Raw genomic sequence first — 13,014 nt, 5'->3', positions numbered from 1 at the left:
AGTCTACTTTTCTCCAGACCAAATAAACCCAATTTTTTTCAATCTTCATATGTCATGTTTTCTAGACCTTTAATTATTTTTGTTGCTCTTCTCTGGACTTCTTCCTGAGTGGAATATTTCACATTTGTCCTTATTGAATTTCATCCCATTTCCTTCAGACCATTTCTCTAGTTTGTCCAGATCATTTTGAATTTTAATCTTATCCTCCAATGAATTTGCAACCCCTCCCAGCTTGGTATTGTCCACAAACTTTGTACGTGTACTCTCTGTGCTATTATCCAAATCATTGATGAAGATATTGAAGAGAACTTGACTTAGAACTGATTCCTGTGGGACCCTATTCGATATGCCCTTCCAGCTTGACTGTGAACCACTGATAACTACTCTCTGGGAATGGTTTTACAACCAGTTATGAACCCATCTTATAGTAGCTCCATCTAGGTTATAGTTCCCTAGTTTGTTTATGAGAAGGTCATGTGAGACTGTATTAAAAGCCTTACTGAAGTCAAGATATACCACATCTATCACTTTCCCCCTCCATCCACAAGGCTTGTTACCCTGCCAAAGAAAGCTATTAGGTTAGTTTGACATGATTTGTTCTTGACAAATCCATGCTGACTGTTATTTATTACCTTATTGTCTTCTAGGTGTTTGCAAATTGATTGCTAACTTATTTGCTCCATTATCTTTCTGGGTCCTGAAGTTAAGCTGACTGGTCTGTAATTCCCCAGGTTGTCCTTATTTCCCTTTTTATAGATTGGTGCTATATTTGTGCTTTTCCAGTCCTCTGGAATTTCTCCCGTCTTCCATGACTTTTTGAAGCTAATTGCTAATGGCTCAGATATCTCCTCAGTCAGCTCCTTGAATATTCTAGGATTATTTCATCAGGCCCTGGTAGCTTGAAGACATATAACTTGTCTAAGCAATTTTTAACTTGTTCTTTCTCTATTTTAGCCTCTGATCCTACATCATTTCCACTGGCATTTACTCTATTAGATGTCCAATTGCTACTTTATTCCATATCAAACTGACACCACCCTTATTTTTATTTTTGTCTTATGATGTACATATAGAATTTCAGACCAACATGCAATTTTAACATTCCACCACACCCAAACCCTTAGGAAATGCTTGAGAAAAGAGATGATTCTTGCAGATAAAGGCCAATGTTCTGATTTTCTTCGAGCAGTGGGAGAAATGAATTCCAGAGTCTCTACTAGGAATATTTGTATCATTATGCCTGTATCAGCTACATTTTTGCAACATGGGGGTTTCACCAATGCAACGAATCCTAATTTGACATTAGCTACATTAGTACACGTATCCCCAGTTTATATGGGCCCAGTGAATGCCCTACCTCAAGTGCTGAATCTACTGTCTCTTCACTGAAACACCTTTGCTGATTTCAGCTGCCACAGTGGCATGTGGGAGGAAGTCTGAAGTAGCCAGGTGTAGTGCGGCCCGGCCGTGATTTGTCCCTCAGCGGGGCTGTGGGGGGATCCCACCGCCTCGCTACCAATAGTCTCCCGCCCTGCCCTTGGTCAGGGCGGGGCAACAAACACAGCATCAGTAGGCTCAGGCCCTCAGGCAGGGCTGAGCAGCAATAGTTTTAACCCCAGCCCTAAATCAAGGCAGGGCAGCAAACACAGAGTCAGTATGCTCTGGCCCTCAGGCAGGGCTGAGCAGCTATAGCAGGTTTCGGCCTCCTCAGGCCAGGGAAAGGGGGAGTCTGCCACCCTTGGAAGGGTGGCAGGGGGATGCAGGCCCTCCCACTCCACTGCGTTCCAGCCCGGGGGCCTAGCAGCGGCAGAAACTCGCTGCTGTTAGTGAAGATCCTGGCCGCAACACACTGACATTGGTTCTGGCAGTGCTGCAGCCAGACTGGGGTCGGCTGCCCCCGGACTACTTCCACTCTCCCCCTTGTCGGGTATCTGAGTCCGCGTAGCGTCGCCCGCGGTCTCCAACACCATCGGCTCCTCTGGGTAAGGATGCGAGAGTGGGTTCAGCGGCTCCTCGGGGTAGCAGGCGTGAGGCGGGTTCAGCGGCTCCTCGGGGTAGCGGGCGCGAGGCAGGCTCAACCAGTCCTCTTCGGGGTAGCGGGTGCGAGGCAGGCTCGGCCAGTCCTTCTCGGGGTAGCGGGCGTGAGGCAGGCTCGGCCAGTCCTTCTCGGGGTAGCAGGCGCGAGGCAGGCTCGGCCAGTCCTCCTCGGGGTAGCAGGCGCGAGGCAGGCTCAGCCAGTCCTCCTCGGGGTAGCGGGCGCGAGGCAGGCTCGGCCAGTCCTCGGGGTAGCGGGCGCGAGGCAGGCTCGGCCAGTCCTCCTCGGGGTAGCGGGCGCGAGGCAGGCTCAGCCAGTCCTTGGGGTAGCGGGCACGAGGCAGGCTCGGCCAGTCCTCCTCGGGGTAGTGGGCGTGAGGCAGGCTCGGCTGGCCAGGTCTGAGCTCCAGCTGGCAGTGGCCGCAGCCATCTGGTCCCGGCAGTAGCTGGGCTCCTACTGAGCTCTGCTGGTCTGCTTTTATACTTCCAGGTCTGCGCCATGATCTCTGAGGGGCGGGCGTAGGACCCAGTGGCTCCGCCCACAGCGGGGTTGGGGAAGGGGTGTCCCTCAGCGGAGCTGTGGGGGATCCCACTGCCTCGCTACACCAGGGCAGAAGCTATATAGGGCTTTATAGATTTGCATTATGCACTTTGATTTGCACTCAGCCTTAGTGACTATTGTAGTGGAAATCTCTTTTCCTACTGTAGCGGGGTGAGCACCTGTTCCGGCCCTGGAGGCATTGGAAAAGCCCTGCAGAGGGCCGTGGCTGGGCAAGATAAAACCCTGGCTGATTGGGGGAAGTGGCTGCAGCTGGGGCCATGCCCCAAAGTGAACAACAGGGCCTTATAAGAAGGTCAGGGAAGCCAGAAGAAGCAGTCTCTTTCTGACTGGAGAGGGAGACAGGCCTGGCTGCTGGGGAACTCACCCAGGGGACCTAGAGTGAGGCAGGGCTGGGGAAAGGCCTTAGGAGCTGGGAAGCCCTAAGCCAGCAATTCCCCAGGCTGCAGGGCCTAGTTCTAGGCCCACCTAGGGATTGGGCTTGTAGAGGGGCAGCCTGAGGGTGGGTAAAGGCAGCCAGTCCAGACCCCTTTGCCGATGATGAGTGGCTGATACTACAGTCTTCTCCAGTGAACGGGGGCAGTAGCCAAAACTGAGGTGAAGTGGGGATAGTGGGTTGGGGGTTCCCCAGGGAGGGGAGACCTAGATCGGTGGGCAGTACCCCAGATAAAGGGGCACTGAGTCCTGGGAGGGATGCGGGGGCCAGAAGACAAGTAGATCACTGGCCTGCAGAGGGTGCTCCAGAGCTGGAAAATAAGCTAATTCCTGGAAGTCACCAACAGGAGGCGCCGCAGGGGTGAGTCTGTTTGTTTACACCTACATATACTATTTCAATTTTTGAACTGGTCACAGGCCTTACTTATTAAATTTTACACAGTTATTTTTTTTTAAATGAGATTATATACAACCTTCTTTTTAGTAAAGATAGGCACAATTTCAAAGTTTGCCCCAGAGTTTGGATCCAGATTTAGAATCCTGCCAAAACTGGATATGACTTTTGAGCAGTTGTTCATCTCTGATTTTCAGGGAGTTCTCACAAATTAGGCCCTAAGCTTTCAATTGATTGCATGGAGGGGCTCCGCTGCACTCTATGCAATCAGTTGAAGGCTTGGTAGCATTACTGATGAACAGCAGCTACTTTCTGTTCAGATAAACAAATCAGTATAAATATATTTTCCAAGTTCCTTTAGCTCTGAAATATATTGAAATTTGTCATACATTATTGGAAGTTTGAAAAGGCACTGATTATAACTAAGGCTACAATTTAGTAACAAGTATTCTTAGTAAAAGTCATGGACAATATCAAAAATTCATGGCCCGTGACCTGTCCATGACTTATACTAAGAATACCTGTGTTTAAATCTGGGCAGGGGAAAGGAAGGGGAGCAGCTTGGGGGGAGACTGCTGCTCGGAGGAGCTTGGGGGACCCCTGCTGTGGGGGAAGCTGGGGGCCAGTAGCACCAGGTGCCAGAGACCACAGACTGCAGTTGCTGTGGCTGGCCAGCCATAGACCACGGGTGTTCTGGCTGGCTGGAACTGCTGCCTGGGGTCCAGAGCAGTGACTGGAGTGGCCGTCTCGGGTGCTAGCAGTTGCGGATCAGCTGTATACCATCATAGGCAGTCTCATCATACCATCCCCTTCATCAACTTATCAAGCTCAGCCTTGAAGCCAGTTAGGTTTTTTTGCTTCCACTGTTCCCCTTGGAAAGCTGTTCTAGAACTTCACTCTTCTGACTGTTGGAAACCTTTGTCTAACTCAGCGGTTCATGACCTCTGTGACAGACACGGAGCCCTAATTATTAACACTAGGCAATACAGTCATTCTAATTCCTTCTCTGGCTCAATTAGTATTTAATTATTCAATTATTTAATTAAAGTGAAACAACTTCAACAGTAGAGATTGAGGGAACTCTACATCAAAATATCCCATATCCCAGTAGCTAGGGCACTCACTTGAGAGATGGTGGATCCAATCTCTCCGCCCCCTCAGGAGGTTTGAAGGGAGGGACCCCTCTTCTCCTCCATGCTTCCCCCTTGAACTCACTTGAGGGGCCCAATCCACTAGGTGGCCTCTGAGCTTGTGACTTAGGTGGATGAATGCCCGTTTTCCCTCAGTTCACAGAATATAAGCAGAAATAAGCACCTTCCTAAAGCCTGGGCTTAAGTGCTGAACTCCATGAGAGGAGCAGGGCTTTGCCAACACATGTCTCACTGGTATCTCCCATTGGCTAGCTTAGGTGGCTCCCTGCCAAGTGTGCTGACTTTGTGGATCACATTCTAGGGCACCTGTCTCTTCCCATTCATTGGATGGGGAGCACATGCACCTAACTCAGCGCTTATGGATTGCAGTGTTGTTCCTGAGATTTTTTTAGGAGCCTTTAAGTTTGGTGCAGCAGCACTCTGTGTTGCAATGCCTAAATCCCTTTAGCTGAGCCTTAGTCTCTCCGTGCCTTAGGCCTTGTTTATGCTACAGAGCTTTGTCAACAAAAGTTATGTTGACACTCAAAGTGCTATAATAAAAATCAGTATTGCATGTTCACACTCACTTCCTCTGTCAGCACAGTGCATCCACACTTGGGGCACAAGCATTGACAGTGTGAGCAATGCACTATTGGTACCCATCCCACAGTGCAGCTTGATACCTTCTGCCGCTAGGTTTTTTAGGAAGGCGAAACAGATCACGGCACATCTTGGGACTGGGCTCAATATCCCATGATGCATTGTTTTCCATCCCAGCATTCCACAGGCTTCTGGCTTTCTCTCCCTGCATTTTTCAATGGCCCTTCTTTGCTGTGCACCTTGGCATCTTTATGTGAAGGGACAGATCCCACACTGCTCTCCTATATTCGGATACCTTTCGTTAACACATCGCAAATGGCAGTGCAATTAATCATGAAGTCCCTAAATGAACAAGACTCCCAGCTGTCTGACATGGAATAGGAGCAACTTTAAATTGCTTTTGGCATTCACAGAGCACCTGTATAGGGTAGACCATCACTTTTGGGCTCAGGAAACAAGCACTGAATGATGGGATCGTATTGTCATGCATGTCTGGGATGATGACAAGTGGCTACAGAACTTTTGGATGAGGAAAGCAACCTTCCTGAGACTGTATGTGGAGCTCTCCCCAGACCTCCGGCACAAGGACACCAGAATGAGAGCTGCCATATTGGTAGAGAAGTGTGTGGCAATCGCTGTGTGGAAGCTGGCAACTCCAAACTGATACTGGTCTGTCACAAATCAGTTTGGAGTCATAAAATTGATGGTTGGGGCTTCATTAATGCAGTGTGCAGGGCCATAAATCATATCCTGCTATGAAGGACTGGAACTCTGAGATATGTGTGTGAAATAGTGCAGGGCTTTGCAGAGATGAGTTTCCCTAACTGTGGAGGGTGATAGATGGCAAGCACATTCCAATTTTGGCACCAGACCACCTTGCAATTGAGTACATCAATAGGAAGGAGTACTTCTCCATGGTGTTGCAGGTGCTTGTGGATCACTGTGGGCATTTCACTGACATCAGTGCGAGGTGGTCTGGGAAGATGTATGACATACGCATCTTCAGGAACACTGGCCTATATACAAAGCTGCAAATGCGGACTTCTTTCCAAACCAGAAGATTACAGTGGGGGATGTTGAAATGCCCTTAGTGATCCTGGGAGACCTGGCATACCCCTTACAGCTGTTGCTCATGAAACCTTACACGGGAAACTGGATAGTAGTTAGGAGCAGTTCAACAACAGGCAGAGTAGGTGCCGGGATGACCGTGGAATGTGCCTTTGGCAGATTAAAGGCATGCTGGTGATGCCTTTTTGGCAGGTTAGACCTCAATAAGGATAATATACCCCTGGTCATAGCTGTATGCTGTACATTGCATAATATTTGTGAAGCTAAGGGTGAAAGTTTTGCTCAGGGGTACAGTGCTGAGGCAGACCAGCCGGCTGCTGATCTTGAGCAGCCAGATACCAGGGCTATCAGACAGTCCCAGAAGGAGGCAATTGGAATCAGGAGGCTTTGAGGCAACACTTGGAAAATTAGAACCAATGAAGTATATCTCTGTGATTGGTACTGCAATGTTACATTACATCTAGTTTTCATAGGAAGCAATTGTGAAATTTGGGGGCTTAGGTTCCATTAAGCAAATGATTAAACTGCCTGTTTGTCTTGGCAGTATCTGTGAATATCACAAATAAAGATTAGTTATTGTTTAAAAACTTTGCTTTTATCTCAGAAAAACAACACGCATGTGCACATATGTGCACGCATGCATGCTTTGTGGGAAAGGAGGTGCCAGGGAAGGGCAGACTTTCAGAGCTATGTGTAGGTCCAACTATCTTTGTAAAAGTTGTCTGAGGGGATGGAGTGAACGGGAAACTGAGAACTTCCGGGAAGCGGAAAGGCATGTGCAGGTGAAGTTTGGAGGGGGACGGAAAAGAGTAATGAATGTGCTGCAGGGAAGGGCAACTGTGCATCTGCTCAGTCTGCATCATTATTAAGATCTTCAGCATCTGCATTTGCTCCTATATGACTTTAATCATCTGCACTGTAGCGTCCTTAAACTCCTCATTTTCTTTTCTGTCCTGCCTTTTGGCTTCCCTCTATTCCTTGTGTTCCCTTTTCTCTGCATTGCAGAACTTCTTTGCTCCATCTTGGGCGCTTTCTTATCTGGCTGAGACTTTGCCAGTGTGTGTGGGGTGTTCCTTAAGGCCACATAAGCAGAAGCACAAAAAACATTGCACAGAAGCATGGTTGTTAAGTTCATGCACAGTATTGAAACATTTCAGTAAAATACACCTCTGGTAACATTACAATAATTTTTCTCACTGACCCTTGGCAAGCGCACATCTCAGCGAACACCCAAAGCATAATGAGTGTTGGCTGGGGATGGAGTGGGTGAGGGGATTCTCTATATGGGGAAAATAGCACTCTAAAAGGGTTGCAGTGCAGGCTGGTGAAAAAATTTTAAATTCTCCCACACTTTTCCACAGGTGGAGGTCATTGTAGCAGATATCTCACTGCTGAAGGTAAGCATGGAAGCAAAGGTACATCTACTACACACCTATGTGTGACGGTACCTCCCATAAGACTTTATGGAAATATGCTTAGAATGTATTTTATGCTACATGTGCCATGTAACATATCTCAAAGGTTATGATCTACTGAATGTATTAATCCTATTTGTATGCGTGTATCATTTTTGTATTTAAAGTTATGAATATTAGCTGTGTACTGGCTTGATTTCTAAATAACCTTAGTAGAGCATTTGGTCAGCTTCTGGAGAAAGGAATGTTGAAGTTAAGTACCTAATCAAGAGACACTTAAAGGACAATGGATCTTGGAATGCTCCAATCCACATAAGAAGTCTACTTGAGGACATTCAAGGTAGCATGTGAAACATGGCTGCTATCTGGTAAGAAACTGTGAGTCATGCATGGACATGTGACTTGCCCAGGTGACTCCAGAACTCCATCTTGGAGCTGGACTTTGCATAGGAGTGAGGAGGGGGTCTCTAATCACAAGAGAGAGTCTATTTATACCCCTGGGAGACCCCTCCATTTTGTCTTCAGCTGGCTAAAGAGAGAGCCTCTCCATCCCCCAAGATACTTGAAAGAAACTAGAACAAAGGACAGTGTGCAAGGGGTATGAGTGATTGCTGGACCCAGGCTAAAAGGAGAATAGTCTGTAAAGGGAGCATTCTGGATCTGGTGAGGATCTTATCTGTATTCAGTTTGATTAGACATAGATTTGCACATTTTATTTTACTTTGCTTGGTGACTTACTTTATTCTGTCTGTTACTGCTTGGAACCACTTAAATCCTACTTTATGTATTTAATAAAATCACTTTTTACTTATTAATTAATTAACTCAGAGTATGTATTAATACCTGGGGAAGCAAACAACTGTGCATCTCTCTCTCTATCAGTGTTATAGAGGGCGAACAATTTATGAGTTTACCCTCTGTAAGCTTTATACAGGGTAAAATGGATTTATTTGGGTTTAGACCACATTGGGAGTTGGGCATCTGAGTGTTAAGACAGGAACACTTTTGTTAGCTGCTTTCAGGTAAACCTGCAGCTTTAGGGTAAGTAATTCAGACCCTGTGTCTTTGTTGGAGCAGACGGGAGTGTCTGGCTCAGCAAGACAGGGTGCTGGGGTCCTGAGCTGGCAGGGAAAGCAGGAGCAGAAGTAGTCTTGGCACATCGGGTGGCAGCCCCAAGGGAGGTTCAACCCGTCACACTATGGATTCCGCCCTTATCTCTGTGCTTCTTGTCTGTGTGCTGCATTGGTCCCTGAACAACTGATTGCTGAATGGCATGGGAAAGTTTCCTACAATAGGGGAAGGAAAAAAGCAGCTCTGCCAAGGAACCTTCAGCAGAGGATTACAGAGTACCTCCAGAAAAGCTTCCTAGAGAGCTCTCTGGAGGATTACCATGAGATCTTGGTGTCCATCAACAGCCTGTTCTGCCGTACTGATTAGCTACACAAGGAAATGTCCAGCACACAGAATCACAACCAGTCTTATGCATTTCTATACCCTGAACCCACCTCTGCACTACACAAACCACAGCCACTTACTAGGCTTTCCTCCTCTCCTGCTTCTTGCTCACCAGAGAGCAACTGCTGAGACTGGCTTAACACCTCTGGAGTGGTAAACAGTTCCTGGCTGCCTGCCCCACCGGGAGACCCTGCCATAGCCCCACGTCGTCATTTCACCCCACCTCTTCATCAATGACTTGGTCCTCTGGGCTAAGTCCTCTTTCTGCTGCCTCTAGGTCTGCCAAAGTATCCAGGGGGCTTTTGGCACAGAAGGGGGGTTCGCCGGCCAGGATGGCATTGAGCTTCTTATAGAATTGACAGGTCTTAGGTGCATCACCAGAGCTCCGTTTTGCCTCCCTCGCCTTACAGCACGCCTGCCTCAGCTCCTTTATCTTTGCTCTGCACTGCAGCATGTCCTGATCACAGCCCTTTTCACACAAGCCTTCAAAAATCTGCCTGTAGGTATCCCAATTCCTATGCCTGAAGTGCAGCTGGGACTGCACAGCCTCCTCTCCTCAAGTACTGAGCAGATCCAGAAGATCCACAGTGATCCAAGCAGGAGAGTGTTTCCTGCGTGAGGCTGCCATGATCACCTTCTAAGATGTGATGAGACCTCTCCACGCTGAGCAAACAGGAAACGGAATTTTAAAAATTCCCAGGGTTTTAAAGGGGGAGGGGCAGATTGTTGTTTACCTGTCTGCAGAGCAGCAGAGTTCAAAGTGCTGACCAGAGCAGTCAGGATGGGCATTATGGGACACCTCTTGGAGGCCAATTAAAGTGATAAAATCAAGCATGGTGTCTACACTGGCACTTTGACAAAACTTTTTTACACAAAAGCCTTATGTCTCTCATAGGGATGGTTTTATTTTGTCACCAAAACAGTGCCTCCAAAAGTCACATCATAGTGTGTATGTATCCACTGTTTCGTCGACATAAGCTGCCTTTTGTCAACAAAACTCTGTAACGTACATAAGGTCTTAGTTTACCATCCATAAAATGGGCCTATTAGTACTTCCCTGTCTCACAGGATTATTGTGAGGATAATTACATTCAACACAGTGAGGTGCTTAGATACTATGGTGATGGGGCTTGTCTACACCTGAAATGCAGACAGGGCTTGTCTACACCTGAAATGCTTCAGTGGCACAGCTGCACCTACGTCAATGGGAGAGGTTCTCCTGTCAGCTTAGTTTATCCACTTCCCCTAGAGGCAGTAGCTAGAGCAATGGAAGAAATCTACACTGGACGTTAACTACATCACTCTGGAGTGTGGATTTTTCCTGAGTGTCATCGTTAAGCCAGTGTAATTTTCTAGTATAGAGCAGGCCATAGTTAGATAGTCTTCATTCACAGGGTTTAAAAGTTACCATTCTGATTCAGCAAAGCTTTTAAGCACATAGTGAAGTTCCATTGATTTCAACCAGGGCCTAAATCAGCTGTGAAGATCAGGTGTCAATAAGCATGTATGTCACCCATACAATTCTGTCTCTGTAATACAAGTGTATTTCACTGTCGTTATTATACAGTCACCTCCCTCAGATGGTACCTTTTTGAAGTTGTATAAGGTGCAAGCTAGATGAACACAACCCTCTCTGCTCCTTGGGTGTATTAACTTAGGTGAAAGCCTTTGGGGTGAACAGTTCCTTTAGCTTGCTGATGAACATAAATCCCTTAATCCATTAAATCAGTTCTATGCTGGGATAATATATCATATGTGAAAAGGCTAAAGTCATGTTTAACATCATGTTAGTTTAGATATATCAGTTAACAGGTTTGCTAACGAGATTTATTTCCCAGTGTTAGACATGGCCTAAGGCAGTCTTCCCGTATGTGAAACTTAGTTTCCATATAAAAGACACATTAGTAAAGATTTAAAAAGCATAAGGAAAATGTCAACTTTTCATACCATCATCTCAACATTTAAGTAAAACTTTAAAACTATATTTCAATTATACAGAATGTGATCTGTACCAGCATATAGCATAAAGTAGATGAGAGTTTAAAATGTAATAGCAGCTTAGTAGTTAAATGTCCCTGCGCACATGTGACCTAGCGACTGATTAAGTTAGACTGTGAAGGATTTCTGCCATTTAGCTATTGTATGAAACCTCAGGTAAGGTAACTCAGCTATTGAAGCTTGCAATGCTGAAGTATTACAAAGTACCTATGTAGCAAGGGGGCCTCACTCCCCCGCGCTCCTGAGGGACATAGGCCAGAGAAGGTGCGGCCACGGGCTGAGGCCCCACCGCCTGTCCCTGCCCCCCGGAAGTCAAGGGGCGGGACAGGAAGTCCAAGGCCCGTCCCACCTGTCCCCACCCCCCACCCCCCGGAAGTCAGGGGGCGGGACCGGAAGTACAAAAGCCCGGCCCTAGCGCTCAGTTAGGGGGAGGCTGCCAGAGAAGGCAGACGCTAGGGCCTGAGCTCCTGCTCTGCCCGGCCTACCCTGTGCCCGGTACCCGGAGGGGTACTGGCCTGACTTCCCCTGGGGCCAATACTCAGAGGAGCCAACTGAGCGGTCCGACGCTTGGCCTGTGGAGAAGCTGTCTGGATCTCCCGACGCCCGGTACCGTGAGGAGTGGACTAGACCTCCCGACACCTGGTACCCCGAGGAGTGGACCGGACCTCCCGATACCCCGACGAGTGGACTGGACCTCCCGACGCCTGGTACCCAAGGAGTGGACCGGACCTCCCGATACCCCGACGAGTGGACTGGACCTCCTGACGCCGGACACCCTGAGGAACCCATGATCTGGGACCCCCCGGACTACGCTGGCAGAGGGCAGGTACCCAGTGAGGGGGAGGTTGGAAGTGGCCCGGGGGCAGCCGACCCTAGTCAGGCTGCAGGCTCACCTGAGCCGATGGCAGTGTGTTTTGGTCAGGATCCCCCACTGACCGCTAGCGGTGTTGACCGCTACTAGGGCCCCGGGCTGGAACGCAGTGGAGTGGGAGGGCCTGCGTTCCCCCTGCCACCCCTTCAAGGGTGGCAGACTCCCCCTCCCCTGACCTGTGGAGGCTATATACTGTTCCCCTGTGATCAGCCCCGCTGACGAGGCCTGAGCCTAGACTGTGTGTGTTGCCCTGCCCTGCCCAAGGGCCTAGGCTTATATATATACTGTTACCTTGTCGCTCAGTCCCGCTGAAAGGCCTGAGCGTAGACTGTGTGTGTTGCCCCGCCCTGCCTAAGGGCCTGGGCCACTTGCTAACTGTTGTGGGTTCACTCCGCCCCGCAGCAAGGGACGGGCCCCGAGTCGACGGAGCGCGGTGGGCCAGTGTGGCTCCCCTCCGCCCGCAAGGAGGGTTGAGCCCCAGCACCGCTCTACTACAACCTATCTTTAAAAGAAATGTTATTTTAAAAACTTTTTGAACTATGTGAGTAAAAGTAATTTGCAGAAGCTGGACTCTGGGTGGGTTGGAATTACTCTCTTTATAGCAAGACAGATTTGCAATGTTTAATTTGCACATGAAACTAGATATCAGATAAAACCATGGCATATAAACAGAGCTGTGAAGATATACAATGCCAATGAACTTGACATTGTTAAGACTTAGATCAAAACTGGGCATATCATAATGATTTTAATTTAAAGTAACCCTCCTTTAATGGATTCTTCATTTAGAAATTGTATTAGAAAGCTTAAATCTGTGCCAAGTCTATGCTTTAGTGCCTTCATTTTTTTTTCTTTTTCCTTCAGTTAATATATTTTTTAAACTTTCTAAGGTCTTTTAAATGGATACTTATCACTCTCTTTTATTTTACATAAATAACTACAGATCTTTACAGAGATTTTAAATATAAAATACTGAAGAGACCACAAAGTCTGCAAAAGCCAACAGCAAAGATAGTTATCTGCTCTTGTCATGTCAGGGGGATGAGGCTGACTGG

Source organism: Gopherus flavomarginatus, chromosome 4 (genome assembly GCF_025201925.1).
Source record: "Gopherus flavomarginatus isolate rGopFla2 chromosome 4, rGopFla2.mat.asm, whole genome shotgun sequence".
NCBI lineage: Eukaryota > Metazoa > Chordata > Testudines > Testudinidae > Gopherus > Gopherus flavomarginatus.
This window is presented reverse-complemented; position numbering follows the sequence as displayed.